Raw genomic sequence first — 26,725 nt, forward strand, 5'->3', positions numbered from 1 at the left:
AAAGTGAGAAATGATAAATGCGACGTGAGAAATGCGAAATGGGAAGTGAGTAGTACGAAGTGAGCAGTGAGAAACGCTAACTGAGAAACAAGAACTGAACTGAGAACTAAGAACTGAGCTGAGAACTAAGAACTGAGAAGTGAAAACTCAGAACTGAGAATTGGGAACAGAGAAATGAAAAACTGAGAACTGGAAACAGAGAACTGAAAACTGAGAATTGAGAAATAAGGACGGAGAACTGAGAACAAGGAACAGGGAATAAAAAAAATGAAAACTGGGGACTGAGAACTGAGAACTTAGAACTGAGGGCTGAGAACTGAAATATAAAAACTGATAACTGGGAACTGAGAACGGAGAACTGTGAACTAATAACTAAGTACTGAGCAGTGGGAAATGAGAACTGATAACTAATAACAGAAAGCTGAGAACTGAAATTTGGGAACTAAAAACTCAGAACTGAGAATTAGGAACTGATTACTAATAATTGAGAATCGAGAACTGAGAACTGGGAGCTGAGAACTAAGAACTAATGACTGATATCTAAGAACTGGCATAGCGAACTGAGAAATGAGAAATTGAAACTGCGAAGGAAGAATTGAGAACCAAGAACCAAACTGCAAACTAAGAATTGAAAACTGAGATGTGAAATAAGCGAAGCGAGAAATGAGAAATGAGTATTGAAAAGTGCATTTTTTGTACACATTTCCACTATGAGGAGACGATTATATGGGAGGGCAATTTGGGAAAGGGGGACGGGTCTGTAGGGAGGGGTATTGCTCCGAAAACGGGCAATTTGGTGTAACTTCTGAACCCCTGGACCGATTTCAACCAAATTTGGTATATACATCCTCTATCTTAAGGAGAGGATAACAAAGGAATGGTCATTAAAAAAGGAGGGAGGGTTGACTTTTGAAAATGAGCGATTCAGTGTAACTCTTACGTGTTTTACGTACCTTTTAAATGCATGGGTTCGTTTGAACCAAATTAGGTAATTTGTAACATTACCCGGAAACCAATCCTATTAATTAAAAAAAATCACAAAAAATAAACATTTTCCCGGAAATAACATATTTGATAAAATAACATTTTCAGCAAGTAACATTTCTTCGGAAATGACATTTCGCACGAAAAAAAAAAACCTCGAATATGCCATTCCTCAAAAAAAATCCGAAAATATGATATTTCCCCGAAAATTTCTTTTTCTCGAACGTGACATTACCCCGAATATAACGTACGTTTCCCAAAAAATGACAATTTCCTCGAATGTGACATTTCCCCGAATATGACAATTCCCTGTATATGACATTTCCCTGAAAATTAAAATTTCTCGAAAATGACACTTCTCCAAATATGACAGTTTCGGTAAACATTTTTTTTCTCGATAATATTATTTCCTAGAACATAACAAGAATTTATTTGTCGGAATTAATTTTTTTTAAAGTGATATCTACCTTCTTTTAATCATTGTATGTTCTTTAACCAATCTTTTGATCTTCTCATCAATTGAGGAAGTATCAACAACAAAACACGGGGGTTATCGATTATCAGCTGGTTTTAGCGAAATCAAATTGGCAATTCCAACAGCTGCGGAATCAATCATTGTGTTAGCCTCATGATATACGAATGCAAAAATGGTAACCTGGCTTTCAAAACCTCGCAGAACTGTGGAAGTGCTTAATGAACACTAAGCTGCGAGGTGGCTCTGTCCCAGTGTGGGGATGTAATGCCAATAAGAAGAAGAAGAAGAAGCATGTTATGCCTTAAGTATTTTCCATATTAATTTTTAGTATTATTTTTTGGTATTGGTTTGGTTACCTCTTATGCAAGACTAGTTCATAGCAGAGTATGGTATCAATAACAGAATGAGGTATTACAATATTGACCTGATTTTGTCACTCCCCGATTTTGTCTACCCCCGATTTTATCACGTTTTCGACCCGATCTTGTCACGTCTCGATTTTATCACGTTTTCGACCCGATGACAACCAAAAAAACCCTGATTAATCCACCTAGCGGGTATGGTGCCTTTCTCGTGCATTATAAAAATAGTATTTTGGCTATTACTCTTGAGCCCATAGTCCGATCTGACCAATTTTCAATAGGAAGCAATGAGAGACTATTCTGCGTCGAATGCAACTTGTTGCGAGTAAATCGGTCAAGGATAAGTGCCTGAAAAATGAGTGACATTTGTTTACATATTTTTTCTATAAAAAAACCCAGATTAATACACCTAGCAGTGATGATGCCTTTCTCGTGCATTATAAAATATATTGAAAAAATCGCATTACAAAGGTCAAAAAAGCTCTTAAGGAGAATAGATCACATTTTTTCGATCATTTTGCTTGTTTTTGCCTTAGTTAAAATGCATTGCCACTATTTTCGGAAAAAAAATTTCGTTTTTAATTTTTTTTTCCAAGGGGGGACCTTTGGGAAAAACAATGATTTTTCAATAATTCCAAAATGCAATGTCCGATCGCGCCAATGTTCAATAGCAAACAATGGGACCGTATTCCCCGTCGAATGCAACTTGTTGCGAGTAAATCGGATAATGCTAAGTTCCAAAAAGTGTGTCTACAAAATTTGTACACATACACAGATACACACCCACACACACACATACATACATACACACATACAGACATCACCTCAGTTCGTCGAGCTGAGTCGATCGGTATATAACACTATGGGTCTCCAGGCCTTCTATCAAAAGTTCTTTTTTGGAGCAATCTTATAGCCTTTCGGTACAACTTTGTTGTACGAGAAAGGCAAAAAGTGGTATTTTGGCCATAACTTCCGAGCCCATAGTCCGATCTGACCAATTTTCAATAGGAATCAATGGTAGAGAATCCTGCGTTGAATGCAACTTGTTGCGAGTAAATCGGTTAAGGATAAGTACCTGAAAATGAGTGACATTTTTTTGGGTGGGTGCGCACAGACACACACACACAGACATCACCTCAATTCGTCGAACTGAGTCGATTGGTATATAACACTATGGGTCTCCGGGCCTCCTATCAAAAGTTCATTTTTGGAGCGAACATATAGCCTTTACGTATACTTTGTATACGAGAAAGGCAAAAAATGAAAATTTTAGTCATTCTTTTTATTTTTGTAAATAATACCGCAAACAACAATGATTTTCATGAAATAACTTTCACCGACTGTAGTTTTTTAAGAATCATTTCAGAGTACCCGTCAAGATTTTTGTAAGCCTTTTCGACAAGCAATTATTTCAACCAAATTTGGTATATACATCCTCTATCTTAAGGAGAGGATAACAAAGGGGGTGGGATGGTCATTAAGAAAGGAGGGAGGGTTGACTTTTGAAAATGAGCGATTCAGTGTAACTCTTACGCGTTTTACGTACCTTTTAAATGCATGGGTTCGTTTGAACCAAATTAGGTAATTTGTAAAATTCCCCGGAAACCAATCCTTTTAATAAAAAAATCACAATAAATAAACATTTTCCCGGAAATAACATTTTCCGCAAGTATCATATCCTTGAAAACATTTCTTCGGAAATGACATTTCGCACGGAAATAAAAATTCCTCGAATATGCCATTCCTCAAAAAAAATCCGAAAATATGATATTTCCCCGAAAATGTCATTTTCTCGAACGTGACATTACCCCGAATATAACGTACGTTTCCCAAAAAATGACAATTTCCCCGAATGTGACATTTCCCCGAATATGACAATTCCCTGTATATGACATTTCCCTGAAAATTAAAATTTCTCGAAAATGACACTTCTCCGAATATGACAGTTTCGGTAAACATTTTTTTTCTCGATAATATTATTTCCTAGAACATAACAAGAATTTATTTGTCAGAATTAATTTTTTTAAAGTATTATCTACCTTCTTTTAATCATTGTATGTTCTTCAACCAATCTTTTGATCTTCTCATCAATTGAGGAAGTATCAACAAAAAAACACGGGGGTTATCGATTATCAGCTGGTTTTAGCGAAATCAAATTGGCAATTCCAACAGCTGCGGAATCAATCATTGTGTTAGCCTCATGATATACGAATGCAAAAATGGTAACCTGGCTTTGAAACCTCGCAGTTAATAACTGTGGAAGTGCTTAATGAACACTAAGCTGCGAGGGATGTAATGCCAATAAGAAGAAGAAGAAGAAGAAGAAGAAGAAGCATGTTATGCCTTAAGTATTTTCCATATTAATTTTTAGTATTTTTTTTTGGTATTGGTTTGGTTACCTCTTATGCAACACTGGTTCATAGCAGAGTATGGTGTCAATAACAGAATGAGGTATTACAATATTGACCCGATTTTGTCACCCCCCGATTTTGCCTACCCCCGATCAGGGATTGAACTTATCATTTCATTATCATTTAGTATTCAGCCAATAACTCATTCCAGAGGTGGAATTACGAAAAGTTTTGTATGGCGGACTTCTAGCGCTGATTCCTCTCTACAACTTTGTCTAAGGGTACATTGCTCTATGTCTAATATTAACAGCGTGAAACGCTAGGAACACGCAATATACTAAATGATAATAAGTGTTATTATCATTTAGTATATAAAATGATACTAGCGTTTCCCGCGGTAAATATTAGATATAGAGCAATGTACCCTTAGACAAAGTTGTAGAGGGGAATCAGCGCTAGAAGTCCGCCATACAACACTTCTCGAAATTCCGCCTCTGGAATGAGTTGTTGGCTGAATACTAAATGATAATGAAATGATAAGTTCAATCCCTGCCCCCGATTTTATCACGTTTTCGACCCGATCTTGTCACGTCTCGATTTTATCACGTTTTCGACCCGATGACAACCAAAAAAACCCTGATTAATCCACCTAGCGGTGATGGTGCCTTTCTCGTGCATTATAAGAATAGTATTTTGGCCATTACTCTTGAGCCCATAGTCCGATCTGACCAATTTTCAATAGGAAGCAATGAGAGAGTATTCTGCGTCGAATGCAACTGTTGCGAGTGTTGTTGCGAGTAAATCGGTCAAGGATAAGTGCCTGAAAAATGAGTGACATTTGTTTACATATTTTTTCTATAAAAAAAACCAGATTAATCCACCTAGCAGTGATGATGCCTTTCTCGTGCATTATAAAATATATTGAAAAAATCGCATTACAAAGGTCAAAAAAGCTCTTTAGGAGAATAGATCACATTTTTTCGATCATTTTGCATGTTTTTGCCTTAGTTAAAATGCATTGCCACCATCTTCGGAAAAAAAATTTTTGGTTTTTAAATTTTTTTTCCAAGGGGGGACCCTTGGGAAAAACAATGATTTTTCAATAATACAATGTCCGATCGGGCCAATTTTCAATAGCAAACAATGGGACCGTATTCCCCGTCGAATGCAACTTGTTGCGAGTAAATCGGATAATGCTAAGTTCCAAAAAGTGTGTCTACAAAATTTGTACACATACACACATACACACACACATACAGACATCACCTCAGTTCGTCGAGCTGAGTCGATCGGTATATAACACTATGGGTCTCCGGGCCTTCTATCAAAAGTTCTTTTTTGGAGCAATCTTATAGCCTTTCGGTACAACTTTGTTGTTCGAGAAAGGCAAAAAGTGGTATTTTGGCCATAACTTCCGAGCCCATAGTCCGATCTGATCAATTTTCAATAGGAATCAATGGTAGAGTATCCTGCGTTGAATGCAACTTGTTGCGAGTAAATCGGTTAAGCATAAGTACCTGAAAATGAGTGACATTTTTTTGGGTGGGTGCGCACAGACACACACACACACAGACATCACCTCAATTCGTCGAACTGAGTCGATTGGTATATAACACTATGGGTCTCCGGGCCTCCTATCAAAAGTTCATTTTTGGAGCGAACATATAGCCTTTACGTATACTTTGTATACGAGAAAGGCAAAAAATGAAAATTTCAGTCATTCTTTTTATTTTTGTAAATAATACCGCAAACAACAATGATTTTCATGAAATAACTTTCACCGACTGTATCATTTCAGAGTACCCGTCAAGATTTTTGTAAGCCTTTTCGACAAGCAAATATAGGCTCCGTTCACGTATTTTGCCTTCCCAAGACTAGACTGATACATAGACTGATTCATATTAGTGAAACAAATTAAAAAATTGAAAATAATTTTATTTTCCGATTTTGTCACATTTCCCATTTTATCACCCCAAAATTCATCATGGAAGTGATAAAATCGAGATATTACTGTATTGAGTTAATTTATTCTGCTCGGGATGAGCTATAAATAAATATATAATTTGTAGAAGTAATGCAACATTTCCATAAACAATTAAGAATTTTCCACAAAACAAAAATAAAAAATAAACTGTGCATTTTTCCGTAGATGACCCCTTCTTTAAAAGCGTTTAAATGGAAAATTTTATTAATTTTATTGCTTTTTTGTATTTTTTTATGTAAATTTTCTTATTTTTTCCTTTCGTTTGATTGTTTTGTGGAAAGTTTTTAATTCCTTGTGGAAATGGGAAATTTTGACATTGCTAATATTGATTTATGGAACTTTTGTATTTTTTCTGTGGAACATTTTGATTTCTTTATGAAAAATTCTTTTTTTATAATTGCAATTTTTGCTTTCAAAAGTGCTAATTTATTTTTGTTTTGTAGGAAATTCTCAATGTTTTATGGAAATTTTGCATTATATGTGGTAATCCTATATTTATTTATTGCGCATACTCTGATTTGTTTATTGACAATTTACTATTTTTTTATGGAAAATTTCTAATTCTTCGTGAAAATTTTATTTTGCTGTCTGACACTTTTTGGTCTGTGATCGGAAGTGTCCACTCGTACAGGTTCTCTGGGGCAATCCGTGAGGTTCCGGGAATGGTGAATGAGGCCCTTCACAAAGATATGTCGTGTTTTATTTGTTTTTTGTAACTCTGATACAACATTCTTGATGAACTACATAACATAAAACCCAGATTAATCCACCTAGCGGTGATGGTGCCTTTCTCGTTCGTTCAAAAGGTTTGGAAAAATCTCAAATAACACCAATATGTGGATTGGTCTTATTTTTCATATTTGTTTATATGCATAAAAAAAATCTCGCCAAACGCAATTTGTTGCAAACAAATCGGATGAGCATAAGAGCAAAAAATGGCATTTTATTTTGTAGTTTTGAAATTAGTATTTTCGCCATAACTTTTGACTCAATTGTACGATCCGGCCAAGTTTCTATAGGAAACAATGGGACAAGATTCTGCGTCGAATGCAATCTATTGCGAGCGACCTGAGAAGCACACATATTGCACATGGATCACAGTAACTTATATATGACCGGATTCACCCGCATAATTACAAACTGTACATGGACATTTTCCCGTGCGATCGGCAACAGTATCCTTTACTGTTGACAACTGTATATGAACAATCTCATATAAAGTTCCAACAGTTTGTGGTACGGTTATTTGACAAATAACAATATGTTGAATGGGTTGTTAAGTTATGTCACCATAAAAAATCGGCCGTTTTCGCCTGCAAAATTTTCGCTCGACAGTATGATAAAATGTTGACATATAATGCAGGAAATATAAAACATTTTCGGGAGAGCATGTTATACATTGACATTTTGATGTCGAGCAGTTATGGTTGAGTCGGCCGAAAAGTATTTGATAACCGCAACATAAACTGTGAAGCTATATCTTACATCGTAATAATGATTCTGACCATATAACATGTTGTTTTTTATTATGCGCGCAGTCACAATATGGTTACTGCAACCAGATTTGTTGAACTTGTGTTCCTTGAGGATGAAGTCTAAGTGCTAAAAAAGTGAGCTAAACATTTTTGAACTCTTTTTCACAATAAATAGTAATTTGACCTTAACATCTAAGCCCATAGTCCGATCTGGCCAATTTTCAATAAGAAAATATGAGACATTCTGCGTCGAATGCAATTTAATGCGAGCAAATCGGTTGAGGATAAGTGCCCGAAAAATGAGTGACATTTTTTACGCGATTTTTTCGTATGAATTTGTATTTTGGCCATAACTTCGGATCCCATAGTCCGATCTGGCCAATTTCAAATAGGAAACAATGGGACAGGGTTTTGCGTCGAATGCAACTTGTTGCGAGCAAATCGGTTGAGGATAAGTGCCCGAAAAATAAGTGACATTTTTTGAGTAGTTTCGGGCATTTTTCCTCAACCGATTTGCTCGCATTAAATTGCATTCGACGCAGAATCCTGATGCAGAATCCTGAATAGGCCAACTTCGGATGGCCAATTTAAAATAGGAAACAATGGGACAGGATTTTGCGTCGAATGCAACTTGTTGCGAGCAAATCGGTTGAGGATAAGTGCCCGAAAAATGAGTGACATTTTTTACGCGATTTTTTCGTATGAATTTGTATTTTGGCCATAACTTCTGATTCCATAGTCCGATCTGACCAATTTCAAATAGGAAACAATGAGACAGGATTCTGCGTCGAATGCAACTTGTTGCGAGCAAATCGGTTGAGGATAAGTGCCCGAAAAATGAGTGACATTTTTTAAGCGATTTTTTCGTATGAATTTGTATTTTGGCCATAACTTCGGATCCCATAGTCCGATCTGGCCAATTTCAAATAGGAAACAATGGGACAGGTTTCTGCGTCAAATTCAACTTGTTGCGAGCAAATCGGTTGAGGAAAAGTGCCCGAAAAATGAGTGACATTTTTAATGCGAATTTTTCGTATGAATTTGTAGTTTGGCCATAACTTCGGATCCCATAATCCGATCTGGCCAGTTTCAAATAGGAAACAATGGGACAGAATTATGCGTCGAATGCAACTTGTTGCGAGCAAATCAGTTGAGGATAAGTGCCCGAAAAATGAGTGACATTTTTTACGCGATTTTTTCGTATGAATTTGTATTTTGGCCATAAGTCTCGATCCCATAGTCCGATCTGGCCAATTTCAAATAGGAAACAATGGGACAGGATTCTGCGTCGAATGCAACTTGTTGCGAGCAAATCGGTTGATGATAAGTGTCCGAAAAATGAGTGACATTTTTAGAGTAGTTGTGCACACACACACACACATACACACACACACACACACACACACACACACACACACACACACACACACACACACACACACACAGACATCACCTCAATTCGTCGAACTGAGTCGATTGGTATATAACACTATGGGTCTCCGGGCCTTCTATAAAAAGTTTGTTTTTGGAGCGATCATATAGCCTTTACCGTATACTTAGTATACGAGAAAGGCAAAAAGGGCATTGGTGGCAAACGAGATCTTACAGCTTCGTGCAGTGAACTTAGGTATCTTTGCACGATTACACAGAAAGTGCTACGATTTGTGTCAAAATTTCAACTCAATACGGCCACACCGAACCGAGATTGAACGTTCGCTAATTGGGGTTTTTCTAGTTGGGGCGCTTTTTAGTTGGGGGTTCGCTAATTGGGGCGAAACCCAATTAAAAAGCAGTCAAACGTCAGAATGTGATGTCAAAAATGCGTTGACGTTTTGTTTCCGTGTTTGGCGGGATCGATATTTTCTGGCGCGTAAAATTTTCCTTTGTTCCACGCAAAAAGTAAACAACATTGACGCTTGTCAAAACGCCCCAATTAGCGAACGGCATTCGCTAGTTGGGGTGAGGTCGTGCAACAATTAGCGAACGTTCACTGTATTGTATTTATTCGTGTTATTAATAATATGTTTCATATTGTGCAATGCGATAAGAAAACAATAAGCGATAGATTTTCAATTGGAGGTAGAATACAAACTTTTTCGTTCACTTCAAATTCTAACAGTTACTGCCAAAATAGTCAAGTTGAAGGTATAGTCAATTGAAACGGTAGTTCAAGCGATTGCATGGGAAATATCATAAGAAATTTAGAGAAATACACGAATTAGAAGTTCGGAACGAGCCTAGGATTGAGCCCACGACTTCCTGCGTGCGATGCAAAAGCGGTTGCCATATGACTACCGTCTTTCACTTGAAATTAAATCCGCGCAGATCGACAAACTCTTTATGTAAATCGCGAAATCCGTGTAGTCGCAACAACCTTGTTATTAGACTTCATAATTTTATTTTTATGTATTTCGTGACGCTCCCTAATTTTATTTTTTCTATTCTAACCCTTGTATCCAAATTCTTCTTTTTATTAAACGTTAATAATTAACTGTACGTATATTAGAAATCTAAATATATACAGTTCTACGCCAGATCTATTTTTAAACAGTAGAAGAATGTGAAGAAAAAGTTCAAATTCTGATTAATAGTGCTATTTATAGAGTTTGATAACAAAGAAGATTGTTATTATCTAAATTGCTACTGAAAACATGGATCCATGTTGTATACCATGTGCTTATAATTTTCTCTTAGTGCCTCCCAAGCCTAATTTTGTTTTGTATTATCAGGCTATCGTTATTAATAAATCACAATTTCAATTTTACCAGCCTAAAATGGTACATTTTTTGCAACAGCACTCACCTGTTTGTATTGTCGACAACGTCGTCGATTTCAGCTACTCTCACACTTGTTTTCCTGCTTTGTTTCTCTGGTTGAACTTTTTGTTGCTGTTGCTTGCAGCGAGTTAAACACACGTAATAGATATGAGCGAACACTACGCTCTCAAACACTCACTAGACGCGCTTCCCCCGGCCGGTAAAGATTCGCCGAGACAAACAATAATCCTCTCCGGTCGAATTCTGATTCTACGTATTACTTATCAAGCACTTAATATTTGTAGCTTCTTCTTGCATTTTTTTTTCTTATTTTTTCCTTAACTTTCGATTGATTTGTATTTTTTTCGCGTCTAATCGCAAACACTTATTTTCACTTCACATGCAATACGTAACCTCCAGAAATTGAAATTGCTTCCACCATTCAATTTTCCTGGGCGCTCAAATCACTGGTGCTCCCAATTTTCCGCCATGCATTCGAACGCTTCTGGAAGTTATCCTCCTCCCCAACTGCACACGCAATCACTTCGCAAAACGCATACAAACGCCTATAGACAGGGTAAGGTGGGAAAACGACACGACACAATAAATATTTCAAGCCCAATTACGGCCGCAGAAATCGCACAATTGCACATTAAAAATTTTCTCCTCCACGCAAAAACGGGAAAATCGTCACTCGCGAATCCGACGTCGATCCACACCGCAGTCGATCCAATCGCGTACTGAACTCGAAATGAAATGTGGGCTCTACTCCGAAACCTCGAAAATGACTCGGACTTTGGGGACTCGCACTCTTCTCCGTCGGCCGTGGCGTGTGGTGGCCGTGAATATCCTACCCGTGCTCTTTTGCCTTTGTTTATGATACGGGTCTTCCAATCCTATGCCACACAGTTGGATGCACTGCACACACAACACACCGCTCGGCAGCGACGACGATGCAGTCGAAAGGCCTCCCAAAAATCCCCCGCACCGGATGAATAAGTATAGGAATCAATGCAAGGCGATTGTTGTAGTAATGGACGGCGTTATTATGGTCGTCCAAAATATAGCCACAGTCAGTCAGTGTCCCCAAAAGCAAGGAGCCATCGTCATCGCTGGCTACTGTTTCACTTCATAGCTGTACGCGGATCGTGTGCGATACGGTTTTTATAGCGGTATACGGGATCCAATGCACAGTGGCAGGCTTGCAAGCAAAAACTGGGCGTAAAGGATTTCAAATATGCTAAGAACGAAACTTTCCAATGGATTCATAATAATTCTACTAAAGAAATGCACCAAGGCGAGATGGATCACATTGGTCCCAGCCGTCAATTTGACAACACAAAAAAAATTAAAATAAAAAGAAATGGACGGTCAGTAACTGGAAAATTATCGAAGTGACATATTTCCTAATGATTCTTCTGAACAGGAACAGGCAAAAAAAAGACATAGAACAGATGTACCGAGCATAATGTATTATTCCTCTGATATACAGTCCCCCACAAATGGGTTACACACATTTAATAAGCATTTTGATAGAAAGCAATAGAACTAGGTATCGCACGCATCAACACTGGTTGGCAGTGAATTTGTATTCGAGAAGCTTATGTGCTGCAGTTATAGTTTTCGACCTCTAAAATTGGCTGGTGACTGGCAACTGACAATTCCAAGATAATAACGGCGTTGCAGTTATTTACATGTTTGCATAATTGCTTGTTCATAGAAGATAAAAAAATATATTGCGAAATCTGTATGGTCGGGGTTCTGCCATAACGCACCAAGCAGCTTATTGATTGACTTGTGATATTTTGATCGTAAAAGTGCAACGGAAATCATTTCATATCAATTCTTCCACACATTTGTTGTAGGATATTCTTAGTTATGGGGTAGTGGGGAATCCAATACGATTTTCAATCAATTAAATCTGCTAAGCGAAAGCTTAGGCAGAAAAATGGGTAACTTTTTGTTGGCGCTTAGTGCGATTTGGCAGAACCCCGGCCGTATGTCCCATGAGTGGTTTTCAGGCAAAAATGGGGCTCCCAGGGGAAACGGTAGATGGTGATATTGAAAAATGTTCAGCAGCTCTTATTACAGCATATGGAGACGCATGGTATATTTGTCCAATAATTCATCTTGTGACTAAACTATTTATGCAAATTTTATTACATCCGTTTAGTTCAATAAATGTGCAATTGTTTAAGTATTTATATAGCAACTTGTTTTAACTTTTTCAGGCCCACGGGGTCATATATGACCCCAACAGAAAAATTGATGTATAAAATCGCACGATGGATAAAAGTGAACACTGTCTTCAGCAAAATTGCTTGAAATTAACTCCTCTATTAGGGAAAAATATCAGGCAGGGAAAATAATTGGTATATTGGCAGCGGATTGTACTGTTTCAAAATAAGATTTTTATTCAAACGTATCCGTAGGGGAAACAGGACACACGTGATCCCCGGGGACACATGATCCGCCCCTGTTTTCTCGAAAACTAATCACATTTTTATACCCAGTGGCGCCGGGAGTGGGTAGGACAAGTAGGACATGTCCTACGCATGAATATTCCTGGGTGGGACAGTCAAGGCGTTGTCCTACCCATGATTATATCATCTAGGTTATTATTTTAGCTGCAATGCTGTCTGGTCGGTCTCATTTCTAGATTCACAGATAAATCATCAGACATTGAATAGTTTAACGCATGTAGTTTTTGTATGAAGTCATTGTCTGGCAAGACCTGTCTGTTGGGAAAAAGAGATTTTCAAGTAAATCTAAGTTTAGACAGTAATCAGTAATCAGTTTAGTAGTTGTTTCTGGGATCCTAAAAAGACTATAGGAAGTACTTTCCAATCCTAAAAGCGTTCTAAGATGTATTTTGGTTTCCAGAGGTAAAAAAGTTGATGAAATCTGAAAGTGTAATTATTTAAAAATTTACCAAATTTTCAGTCGATGGAAATAATTATATCAATTTTAAATGGATTTACGGGTAAAAGTTTTGTAGAAACCTGAAAAATTTGCTTCTTTATTTCATGGGCAGTTATCTAACCAATTTACAGTGAGTATGCTGCAGCCACTAGGCGAGGAATAATATTTAGGTTATTTTTTCTCTTGTAGTACTTGTACTACGCGTCTTTTCTGTCAAAATAAGCGCGATTCATTACAAGCCACTGGAGTGTGAAGAGTATGTGATGGAATGTACTATCGCTTATCAGACAAAACACATTGAGTACGCGTTTTCATTTTTTTGGCGCATATTGATTGAGTTTCGTCAGGTTTCATCTTTATGCCTTGGAGTATCGTCATCAAATTATATGTTTAGTCGCTTTTAAATGCGACTTCCTATTAATTATCATCCCTGCTATTTTACTTTTCTTTTTCAACGAAAATCATGAAGATTCAGATAATTGCTCAGTTTCTTGTATCAACGATTGTCGAATTAATTTGCCTCTCCTTATCCTGGATTGACTGTGATCACCATCGTTTTAATTAAAATAGCTACTACCAACTATGAAATGTTCAAGGAAATATATTTATTCTGAAAATCGAAGAAATTTTCACAAATTATATGAGGATCCTGTCCGGAAGGACTCGAAGCCCATTTTTTTTAAATAATAAATGATGATATGAAAAATGTGCATCGATTTCTCAACACCACCATCGGCATTTCCCCTATTTGTCCTACCCACGACTGTGCGGTTAGCAACGTCAATCGTTTAGGCGCGTGTGCTGTGGAGTGTGGGTTCGATTCCCACCCCGGTAAAAAGAAAACTTTTCGTAAAGCGAAAAGTTCTCCAGTGGTCCACTGGGTGTTGTGTGAATGTCCTGTCCGTTGTCTGATGCTAGATGTTAAGTGTTCAGTCTGTGCGACCTCTGGTTGAAGACGGTGATTCTGTCTTTTTTTTATCATGTAGGGGAACGGTTCGCCACTTCATCTCATAACATACCCCCTATTTCCATCGCATCAAAAACAAAGCAATGGTAAGGTATTTGGTTTGTTCATTATTTTTGTAATTTTTTTTCAGCAGTGAGCACGCATGTTGACAAAACGAAGCGACGAATTTGGTGCCGTATTTCTTTGTTTAGCGATGAGATGGATATATGTACAGTGAGATGGAGATCGGAACATTTCCACTATATGGGTTTTAGAGAGGTTTTATTATTATAGCGTTCTCAATTTTTTTTTTGACGTAGAATTACGTCTTTCGGTAAGATAGGGTGGTCATTCCAAAGTTCCAAATTTGGGACCGTCACGAAAAGAGGTCAGGAAGTAAGAGTCAATAACTAAACCATTTTTCAACGGGTTCTGGCGATTTTGGTATGAATCGTTCAGTTAACTCTCCAAGATTTCATACAGCTATTGTAAACAATTGATTCAATGCGTTTAACTATTTAAAATCCGAAATTTCACTTTTACCGTAAATTGCTTACATCAACATGCAAAAAATACTTGTCATAAGACGAGTTTGTACAATTCCATTTAATTCCACTACTTTATTGTACCTTTAACAGAAAAGTATTTCGCCCTCAACCGTAAGGTCGTCTTCAGTGTCTCGTACTTGACTCGACTTGTACGACGACCTTACTGTTGAGGTCGAAATACGTATCTGTAAAAGGTACAATAAAGTAGTGGAATTAAATGGAATTGAACTAATTCGTCTTATGACAAGTAAATCTTCTTCTTCTTCTTCTTCTTGGCATTACATCCCCCACTGGAACATTGCCGCCTCACAGCTTAGTGTTCATTAAACACTTCCACAGTTATTAACCTTGCGCAACTCGCTTCAACTTTCATAACGCGGGATGCTGCCCAAATGGTTATCTACCCTACGCTCATTGAGGACATTTTTAAGTCCAATGGATCTTCTGCTGGTCCTCCGGAAGATCCGGAACCAACGGAACACCGTTGCAAATAGTCCATCTTCTCAATAAATGGCGCAATGTTTCTAATAAGGATTCTAAAAACTCTAAAAACATCTAAATACATCTATAATCCCATGCCTCATGAGTCAAGAAAAAAAATTGATTTAGAATTCTCCCACTGAGCGGCGCTAGTGTACATAAAAATACCAGTTTGGTTCGATATCTCGGGATCTATGGGATTTAAGAAATTTCCGTCTTCTACAAAGTTGTTCAAGGATTGGAAACCAATATGTTGAGAAACTGTTTGATTCAGAATTCAGCCGTAAGGCGGCTATTGTATATGAGTTATTAGTTTTGTTCGACATCTCGGGATCTGTGGGAATTAGTAAGTTGTCGTCTTCTACAAAATTGTTCGAGGATTGGTATCCAATATGATGATAAGCTAATTAGTTTAAAATTCATCCTCAAGGTGGCGCTACTGTATATGAGAGATCAGTTCGGTTTGATATCTCAGGATCTATTGGTTTTGGAAAGTTGACATTTTCTATAAAGTTTTCGAGCATTGGAAACCCATATGTTAAGAAACTGTTTAGTTCAGAATTGAGCTGTAAGGCGGCGCTAGTGTATATGAGAGAGTTTAGTTCGAAATCTCGGGATCTGTGGGATTTAGTAAATTGCCGTTTTCTACAACGTTGTTGGAGTACTGAAAACCAATATGTTGAGAAACTGAATAACTTAGATTTCATCCGCAAGGAGGCGCTACTGTATATGAGAGATAAGTTCTTCGTTATCACGGGATCTGTGAGATTTAGAAAGTTGCCGTCTTCTACAAAGTTGTTCGAGGATTGGAAATCAATATGTTGAGAAGCTAATTAGTTTAAAATTCATCCGCAAGGTGCCGCTACTGCCCAGGTTTTTTTTACGCGGTTGGAATTCATTAATTTCTCGGATAACCTGAACTTCCACAGCTTTTCAAATACCCCCTGAATTTTATTTGATTTTTTGTGAATTTTTTCATGGGATTAACTCATTGTTTCATTGACGCTGAAGGTCTTAAATGACGAAAACCAAACCGTGTAAAAAAAACCTGGGTGATGAGAGATCAGTTTGGTTTGATATTTCGGGATCTATTGGTTTTGGAAAGTTGCTATCTTCTATAAAGTTGTTCGAGCATTGGAAACCAATATGTTGAGAAACTGTTTAGTTCAGAATTAAGCCATAAGGCGACGCTAGTGTATATGAGAGATCAGTTCAGTTCGATATTTCGGGATCTGTGGAATTTAGAAAATTACCGTCTTCAACAAAAATGTTCGAGGACTGGAACCCAAAATCTCGCGCTTAGTTTCATAGGGGCGTAACTGTATAGATCGATTTCTATTCGTCGATGTTTTCTTTTCATTATTGTACCGAATTGCACTAGTTTGTCGATGATTTAATGGTTTGGTATGTTAAAGGATGATTGTATCTTGCACCAGAATCGATAATCACGGTTGTAGCTTTAGAAACAATGGATTTTTTAACAAAATATAAAATCGATCAATACAGTTACGCCCCTATGAATAATTTAAAATTCATCCGCAAGGAGGTGCTACTGCATATGAGACATCAGTTCTTCGATATCTTGGGATCTGGGGGATTTAGAAGATTGCCATCTTGTACAAAGTTGTTTGGGGATTGGAAACCAATATGTTGAAATATTGTGAAGTCTAAAATTCATCCGTAGAGTAGTGATAGTACATGTGAGACCACCAGTTCGATTAAATAACCCCGGATCTGTGATATTAGAGAGTGGTCGTCTTCTTCACAGCTATTCGAGGCTGAAAACCATTATTCTGAAAAACTGTTTAATGATATATGGATTAACCAGTTTTGTTAGATATCGCAGGATATGTGGGATTTAAAAGTGCCGTCATTTACAGTTATTTGGAATTTGAAAACCAATGTGTTCAGAAAAGTGTGCTTGATAGTCATATAACTACCGTTTCTACACAAGAGGCCTTGGGTTCGATCTCAGGTTCATTTCATTCGCCTACTTTGTATCTTTTTGTATATTTCTCATGTTAAGGCGAATGTAGGCGAGGTTTCTGCAATGTATGCAGAAACATCCAAAAACAGTGAATTGCAGTTGGACGGCACTACTTACGATGAAGAACTATGATACTCATTCAGATCTTGAAGAATTTCATACAGAATGTTATGCAGAAAACCGCGAGAAGATTAGAGTTTGCCTGGCTAAGTTGGAAATGCTAATATCATCTTCCAAACTTGGACGTACATGTTCATGATAGCATTAGAGGCGAAAGTATAGAATTGATAGTTCCGTTAGGATACGGCAGGCATGAAGAATGTTTTTATAGAAGTCGATTTGAAAGCGAGCGGAGGGCAATATTTGTGATGGCATATATCGCACGACCTTCCTTCTGCCAAGCTCCCGTATGAAGGGGAGGAAGAATATCAGTGTGGAAGCTGATATATCTCCACTGGCAAAAGGAAGGTGGTTTGACTTGCTCATATGCCATCGCGTGCGGAAGGATTTGCTATCGACGAGTACTGTCTCCAAATTTCTAATATGACATCAGCATTTAGTCGAATAGGATTTTTATTGCACAGTTCTGTTTTCTCATTGCGTCCGTCTCGTCGCAACCAACTTGGCTGCCTCGGAGAGAACAAAGCAGAGAAAGGCACTGCTGCTGTACCGTCGACCAATAACAGCTGAATTGATGGATGCCCCCACCAAGGGTAGTACACTAAATTAATGATTTCGTGTGTGTTACTTCTACGTGAAGTTAAACGATTTACAAATTACAATGATATGGAAATGCTAATATCATCTTCCAAACTTGGACGTACATGTTCATGATAGCATTAGAGGCGAAAGTATAGAATTGATAGTTCCGTTAGGATACGGCAGGCATGAAGAATGTTTTTATAGAAGTCGATTTGAAAGCGAGCGGAGGGCAATATTTGTGATGGCATATATCGCACGACCTTCCTTCTGCCAAGCTCCCGTATGAAGGGGGAGGGAAGAATATCAGTGTGGAAGCTGATATATCTCCACTGGCTCCAATTCGACTAAATGCTGATGTCATATTAGAAATTTGGAGACAGTACTCGTCGATAGCAAATCCTTCCGCACGCGATGGCATATGAGCAAGTCAAACCACCTTCCTTTTGCCAGTGGAGATATATCAGCTTCACCACTGATATTCTTCCCCCTTCATACGGGAGCTTGGCAGAAGGAAGGTCGTGCGATATATGCCATCCTTTCAAATCGACTTCTATAAAAACATTCTTCATGCCTGCCGTATCCTAACGGAACTATCAATTCTATACTTTCGCCTCTAATGCTATCATGAACATGTACGTCCAAGTTTGGAAGATGATATTAGCATTTCCATATCATTGTAAATCGTTTAACTTCACGTAGAAGTAACACACACGAAATCATTAATTTAGTGTACTGGTTAAGTTATTGGCATTTCACTGAAGTGGAGTTTGAGCAAATTTCGTTTCTTTTACCTTTGAAAAGAAATAAATTCACCCTACAACACTCCAGTAAAATACTAATAGCTTTGTCTAATAAACTCTAATCTTCTCGCGGTTTTCAGCAAAACATTCTGTATTCAATTCTACAAGAACTGAATGAGTATCATGCTTCTTGATCGTAAATTGTGCCGTCCAACTGCAAATCACTGTTTTTGGATGTTTCTGCATACATTTTTCCATATAAACTTCTAACGAGTTTAGCACCACCCAAACGTTGACCGATTTGAAATTTTGTCCAGAGCATCAGGGCATCAAATAGAACCGAATAATAGGGCGGCCCATCAAAAAAATTGAAAAAGGTTTTTTGAGTGAGCCACCCTAGTGGGCACGTTGTATTCGCGGCATTTCTGCAATATCTGACGCCTGGTCTGTGGTAGAGCGTTCACCCATAAATCCCGCCTGGTACTGACCCACGAACTATCTTGCAATTGGTGTTAGTCGGCAGCATAAAATTTGGAAGAGTACCTTGTAGGCGGCGTTCAGCAATGTGATTGCGCGGTAGTTGCTACAATCCAGCTTATCGCCCTTTTAGTAGATGAGACACACGACACCTTCCATCCACTCCTGCGGCAGAACCTCATCCACCCAAACCTTGGTAATCACCCAGTGCAGCGCTCTAGCCAGTGCCTCACGACCGTGTTTAAACAGCTCTCCTGGTAGTTGGTCAACTCCAGAGACTTTGTTGTTCTTTATTTTATTTCCTAGAGATTCGGAGCCGGAAGTCGCTCCGTAGGTGGTCTTCGTAGTGCTGCCGCCACCTTTGGATCACCTCACGCTCGTTCGCAAGAAGGTTCCCGTTCATGTCCTTACACATATCAGGCTGTGGCACGTGGCCCTTACGTGAATGGTTCAACTTCTCATTGAACTTTCGTGTGTTATTAGCGCGGTACAGTTGCTCCGTCTCTTCACGGTCTCGATCTTCCTGCTGGCGCTTTTTCCTCCTCCGGAAAATCGAGTTTTGTCTGTTCCGCGCCCGTTTATATCATGCGGTGTTGCAGTGATCTCGCCCATGCTGCATTCTTCTCTTCCACTAACTTATCACACTCGCCGTCAAATCAGTCGTTTCTCTGATCCGGCGACACGGTGCCAAGTGCAGCGGTTGCGGCACTACCAATGGCGGATCGAATATCTCTCCAGCCATCTTCAAAAGACTAGCTGCCCTTCCGTTGGGAGTGCCACTTCCAGCAGCTGCGCGTATCCTTAGGCTAGTCTACCGTCTTGTAGCCGCCCAATGTTATGCCGCGGCGGTCGATTTTGCCGCGTGTTGTACACCGTCGAGAGTTTTGAGCGCAGGCATACTGCAACGAGGTAGTGGTCGGATTCAATATTCACACTGCGGTAAGTGCGGACGTTCGTGATGTCGGAGAAGAATTTACCGTCGATTAGAACGTGGTCGATTTGGTTTTCCGTTCCTTGGTTAGGTGATCTCCATGTGGCCTTGTGGATATTTTTGCGGGAAAAGAAGGTGCTTCGGACTACCATTCCGCGGGAGGCGGCGAAGTTTATGCATCGTTGGCCGTAGTCATTCGATACAGTATGCAGACTATCCGGTCCGATGACCGGTCTATACATTTCCTCCCTTCCTATCTGTGCGTTCATGTCACCGATGACGATTTTGACGTCCCGCAGTGGGCATCCATCGTATGTCTGCTCCAGCTGTGCGTAGAACGCTTCTTTCTCGTCGTCGGGTCTCCCATCGTGTGGGCAGTGCACGTTGATGATGCTATAGTTGAAGAATCGGCCTTTTAATCTCAGCTTTCACATCCTTGCGTTGATTGGCTGCCACCTAATCACGCGTTGGCGCATCTTTCCCAGCACTATGAAGCCGGTTCCCAGCTCGTTGGTGGTGCCACAGCTTTGGTAGATGGTAGCCGCTCGATGCCCGCTTTTCCACACTTTCAGTCGTGTCCAGCAGATTTCCTGCAGCGCTACGACGTCGAAGTTGCGGGGATGTAATTCATCGTAGATTATCCTGTCGCAACCTGCGAAGCCTAGCGACTTGCAGTTCCATGTTCCAAGCTTCCAATGGTGATCCTTTATTCGTCACCTATGTCGTTGCCGATTGTATCGAGTCGTATTATCTTCTACAGTCAAACCTCCATGAGTCGATATTGAAGGGACCATCGACTAATAGAAATATCGAGATGTGGAATATAAAACCCTTGGAAATCTGTTTAAAGGGACCATCGTAGTAACCCAGAAACAAAATTTTAATATGGAATAATTTGCTTCCATGAGTCGATATCGAGTCATAGAACATCGACTCATGGAGGTTTAACTGTATGTCGTTCGTAATGGTTGTTTTTGAAGGCAGCTTATTGGGCGTCCTGTCTAGGCGAAATAAGCCTGCGCATTGCGCAGATTCGTCGGCAGGAGGAGAGAGTTGGGCGACGGTTCAACACACGCCGACTGGAAGATGCCACGGTGAAATGGTCCTTCGTTGAAGAACTGGAGACGCGTGCTGCAGATATTCCGAAAGCCGCGATAGAGCGATCAAAAACCAGAGAAGCCAAAGTCTTAGCAGTTCAACGATACTCGGCTCTGGAGAAGAAGGTACAACGATCATGTCGACGGGACAAGCGAGCGTGGGCAGACTCTCTGGCCGACGAAGGAGAGAGGGCCGCAGCAACCGGGAACATTCGCCTCCTCTACGATATCTCACAACACTTAAGCGGAGAGAAGATGAATGCAATGATGCCTGTGGAAGACGCGACCCGAGCAGGAGAAATTGGCACAATAATACCTAATTCTGTTATTAATACCATACTCTGTTATGAACTAGCCCTGCATAAGAGGTAAAATATCAAAGGAATAATACCAAAAACTAATATGCACAATACTTAAGCCATAACATACTCAGATATTAAATTGAATTTCAATACCAAATGCATAACCAATTATTATTCTGCATATAAGTTTTTGGTATTATTTTTTGGTATTTTACTTCTTATGCAAGGCCATACCAATTTCTGTTATCGAGGTCGTCGCTCCTGCTCGGGGAAAGATCAGTTATTGACCGACCCAACTGACCAGCTGAAACGCTGGTTCGAGCACTTCGAACAACTTTTTCAAGTGCCAGCCAGGTCACCACTACCTCGGCATGATCTGCCTAGGATCCGACGTATAACAAGCGTCAATACCGAAGCTCCATCACTGCTAGAGATTCAAACAACCATCCAAAGCATGAAATCGAATAAAGCCCCAGGGGTCGATCGCATATCAGCCGAGATGCTCAAAGCTGACCCCATGACATCCGCTCAAATACTGCATCGTTTATTTCGTAATATCTGGGACACCACAACTTTCCCGGTCGACTGGATGCAAGGTATCTTAGTGCAGATGCCCAAAAAGGATGACCTGACTGTATGCGATAACTGGTGAGGCATTATGTTGCTGTGTACCGTTCTCAAAGTTCTATGCAAAGTTATCCTAGCCTGGATTCAATAGAAGTCACTTTACTTGGTATTCATTGACTACGAAAAAGCATTTGAGCGTCTCAATCACGAGAATATCTGATACGCAAGGGGGTTCCTGAGAAAATCATCGGTCTCATCGAGGCACAGTACGAAGCCTTCTCGTGTAGAGTGCTGCACAATGGGGTCTTGTCCGACCCTATCCGGATCGTAGCTGGCGTGAGGCAAGGATGTATTCTATCACCGTAGCTGTTCCTTATCGTAATCGACGAGATTCTGACCGTGAACCAAACCGCGGGCAACTATGGCAGCCTATAACCATGGAGCACCTAAACGACTTCGAATTGGCTGATGACGTTGCACTTCTCGCGCAACGGCGCTCTGATATGCAGAGTAAGCTCAACCACCTTGCCGAGCGCTCCTCTTTGGTAGGTTTAGTCATCAACGGCAACAAAACCAAATCGCTGGATGTAAACACGGTGAGCCCTTCCAGTTTCACACTTACTTACTTATGGATCCTGTACACCTCCGGTGGTGCAAAGGGCCGACTTGAAAAAATCTCCATCCTGAGCGTTGCCCGGCTATCGCTTTAACCTGTTGCCAGGTTAGATTTCGGTCGACTTCTTTTATTTCTTTATTGAGGCTTCGCCGCCATGAGCCTCTGGGTCTGCCTCTGCTGCGAAGTCCCGCTGGGTTCCAGTCTAATGCTTGTTTACAGATTTCATTTCCGCCCCTACGTAGAGTGTGGCCGACCCAGCCCCACTTCCGATCCCGAATTTCTATTGCTATCGACCTCTGGTGACAACGACGATGGAGCTCGTTGTTTGAGATCCAGTTGTGAGGCCACCAGGCCCGAATTATATACCGCAGGCATCTGTTAATGAACACCTGCACTGCCGCTAACCGCAAGTCGAGCACATCTGTATATGGAGGCCCATATACAGATGTGCTCGACTTGCGGTTAGCGGCAGTGCAGCCGTTGAGTGTTCTCCACTGATACACACCATGTTTCGCTAGCGTATAACAGCACAGATTTCACGTTAGAGTTGAAAATTCGTATTTTGGTGCGTTCACTTATCTGCCTGTTTTTCCAGATATTTTTTAAACTCGCAAAGGCAGCCCTTGCTTTCTTTATCCGTGCGCCTATGTCGAACTTGGTACCGCCGTCTGACGCTATTTGGCTACCAAGATATTGGAAACTTTCAACATTCTCCACTGGTTGCCCGAATCTTAATTTCCATGCAAAATTTTTCAGAGGTTCAACGAGAGATTCTTCTTAATTTCCACGAGAATTGTTTGAAAATTCCTCGGAATTCCAACACTTCATCAGGATTGTATAAAGTAATTTAAAAGTTATTACAGAAAATTTCGTTAGAGGTGTCTTCTTGAGATTTTTTCTTGAATTGTTGTAAAAACATGAATTTTTACGAAATTGTAGCAGCAGTACGCTGATGCAAAAGTGTCGGCGGCGAGAGGCCAAAAACTATCTACAGCGGTGGCGTGGCGAGGCGAAAATTTGTTTTTTTGCATCGTATGTTACATTCCAAAATTATTTATGAAAATTAAGACTGAATCTCAACCGATTTTTAGTTTATTTTTTGGATGAAAATAGGTTCTAAAGATGCGATTGATTTATTGATGTGTATTAGAGTGGCCCAGCCTTGTATGGGGAGAAAAGAAAGTTGTCGAATTCCACGGGGCAAGAAAATCAATCTCTGAAAATTTCAGCTCAATCGCTTGTTACATAAGCTGGCGCATTTGATTTTAAATTTGTATGGTGGTTTCAACCAAAATTCATAGGAAAATACACCTCAGTCACTCTTTTGTTTAGGAAATTGATTCGGTATGCCCGATTGAGCTCAGAATTGCAGCAAAGGCAGTTGATATGTTGAAGATCAATTCCACACAACATAATACGATGATTAAATTAACTTCCCCCTTTCCCCCTATATAACCACGTGGTTTCTGGACGGCCCCAAAGTTGAGTGCGTAGTTGAGTTGAAACTATGCATAAAACCGCCATCGGTGTATTCATCACTGGGGTAATTTTGCCTTCGAATGCAACTTATTGAGCCAAAATCAGATAAGGGTACGTAGAAGAGAACTGTGTGATATTTTGAAGACATACGGACATACAATTTACGAATATACTAAAATACTTTCTACTCTACTCAAATGTAGTATGAATGTATGATAACCTTTTCCTCGATGTAACAAACTTCATTCTCAACGAATAGTCAATGAAATGCTAATCTTTCAATGGTAGAACATCATGCAAAGATTAAGCATTGTGGTCACCATACTCAGCAATTCATAAATATAAGCTTTGGCTTTAATCATCTTCACCTTTCGCCAGCTCGATGGAACAGACACATAAACCGGTCACCTATGGCTGACGGAAACAGCGAAATAAAACTTGAAATTGGCAAAATATTTACAGGAAAAATAAAACAAGCACACCGCCCGTGTACTCTCACTTCTGCTGAAAACACTGCATATATGTGTCACTTTCGTATGTATACCATGTCAAAATGTGAGCCACCCAAAAATTGAAACCTCGAATGTCGTTGTATTGTGCAACGTACTTACGTCGTTGCTGCTGCTGCTGCGCATCGCCATCGTCATCAGCGACGTTCTGCATGCCGAGGCCCACGGCCACAGTCGCGAATTCCGCGCGCTCTTTTTTTTTCCAGCCCCATCTCAATCGTCCTGAAATTATTTTTCTTGTGCGTTCGGCTAACTAGCAATGCTCTTGGTGGCTTTGGTGCATTTTCGAGGTTCGAAGTTAATGGGCTAGCCAAGGTACCTCAGGTGAAACGTGATGAACCGTAGCTCGAAATTTTCATTCGAAAACGAAACGCAAATTTTGATGTAAAATGGACTTGAGTTGAAAACATAAAATAAATTTGACGAGATTCACTTAATCGATTTGTTAGTAACAAGTTGTTCTCGACGAGGAATTCTGTCCCTGTGTCTGTGGAAATTGGCCTAATGTAGTAGAAGAATTGCAAAATTTTTTTGAGTGATACAAGCTAATAGCTGCCGCCTTAAAGTAGTTAGGGGGGGGTGGCATCTTTATAGAAGTGAACATGGCTCCCAAAAAACACATCACCTATGATTCCTAATTGTAAGGATGAGTACTAATAGTAGTAACAAATAACTCAAATTAGTCTGCTAATTAATGAATGTTTTGCTATGTTTTTTCCCTATAGATTCCCTATATGTACATATTAGCAGTCGAAATTTAAAATATCATTTGATTGAACAATGAAAACAAGCTATTCGGATTAAAACATTAATTGATTGTAGACCCGCCATAGGATCCGAATTAATGTGCAGGTGCAAGGTGTGAACAAGTACGAACATGAAACTGTTGGCACTTTTAAATTGATAGCCTCACGAATGGTGATTGTCTTTCAGCCATTGAAATGCTAGCAAGCAGGTCTTATCTTTAAGTAAATGTACATACGATAAATGACCCAACGGGGATGTAGCTCAGTGGTAGAGCGTTCGCTTTGCATGTGAAAGGCCCCGGGTTCGATCCCCGGCATCTCCAAACTTTTACTTTTTTAATTCTCTATAAACTTTTCGATTCTACAACATCACATGAAAGCTACGTAATCCCCGAGATAAGAAAAAAAATCAGGAAAACTCGTAAATTTCGCTCACCCACACAGACCTCATCTCATCAATACTCAGCCACTATCGACGGAACGGGGTCTCCTTCAGCCGTTTCAGTCATTACCACCCATCACCGGCCCCCCACCCCCCTTGACCAATCGACCGGCTTGTCTGCCTTTTCTCTGCGATCAATCGACGCTCCATGTGGGTTACAATGTTTTGGTGGTGTGTAAAATGAGCGAGTTAATGTATAGAAAATCCCCCGATCGGTGGTGTGTGGTGCTCCAACCGCCGCGCCGCACCATATACAACACCCCATGCGGTGGCAGAGTTCGTTCCGGTGTCGCGATTATAAACAACCAGAGCCAGCAAAACAAAAAATCCTGCTGCCTGAGCTGGGACTGGCCGACATGGAACCGAGCAAAACGGTTTGCAATATTGTTTGTCTTTCTTGTTCACTGAGGTACGTACCGAAATGCAATATGTTCACGCTGAAAATGATTATTTGGAAACTGAGCCGCCGTAGCTATTGTACAGAAACCAAATTAACTCCCCATAGAGAATTGGAAAATCATTTTACATATATGTATTAAAAAATTGTCAGTAACTGTAGTAGGGTGCAATCAATTAGGGTTAGAGCCGGTACCATCGGACGCAAAAACTCTCCTAGTTCTAGTACAGCGGTTCTCAACCTGGGGTACATGTACCCCTGGGGGTACCTTCCCTGGTCTCTTCAAAAAAATGATGAAAAAATCCTTGATTTTCAATCTTAGCATATACTGCCGCTAACCGCAAGTCAGACTTATCTGGATATGGCGTCCATATACAAATAAGTCTGACATGCGGTTAGCGGCAGCATAGTTCCCGAGCAAAGTCTGAAAACATAATGAGAGCATATAGA

The 26,725-nt window shown here is 39.8% G+C and overlaps 1 protein-coding gene and 1 non-coding gene across 7 annotated transcripts in view; one reads left to right on the plus strand and one right to left on the minus strand.

Annotated features, from left to right (window-relative positions):
- The window catches only part of LOC134225031 (protein argonaute-2), a 151,124-nt gene that overhangs the window by 108,419 nt on the left and 15,980 nt on the right, over nt 1-26,725 (minus strand). For 4 of the 6 annotated variants that reach the window (XM_062704778.1, XM_062704776.1, XM_062704777.1 and 1 more), the window contains exon 1: nt 10,434-11,135. The gene's annotated coding sequence lies outside the window, so the exon portion shown is untranslated. Of the gene's footprint in view, nt 1-10,433; nt 11,136-26,725 lie in introns of those variants that run through there. The other 2 variants (XM_062704775.1, XM_062704779.1) reach the window with 2 other exon arrangements.
- On the plus strand, nt 25,688-25,759 carry Trnaa-ugc (transfer RNA alanine (anticodon UGC)). The gene has a single exon. It is a non-coding gene; the product is annotated as a tRNA-Ala (tRNA).

The sequence above is a fragment of the Armigeres subalbatus genome, chromosome 3 (genome assembly GCF_024139115.2).
Source record: "Armigeres subalbatus isolate Guangzhou_Male chromosome 3, GZ_Asu_2, whole genome shotgun sequence".
Taxonomy (NCBI): domain Eukaryota; kingdom Metazoa; phylum Arthropoda; class Insecta; order Diptera; family Culicidae; genus Armigeres; species Armigeres subalbatus.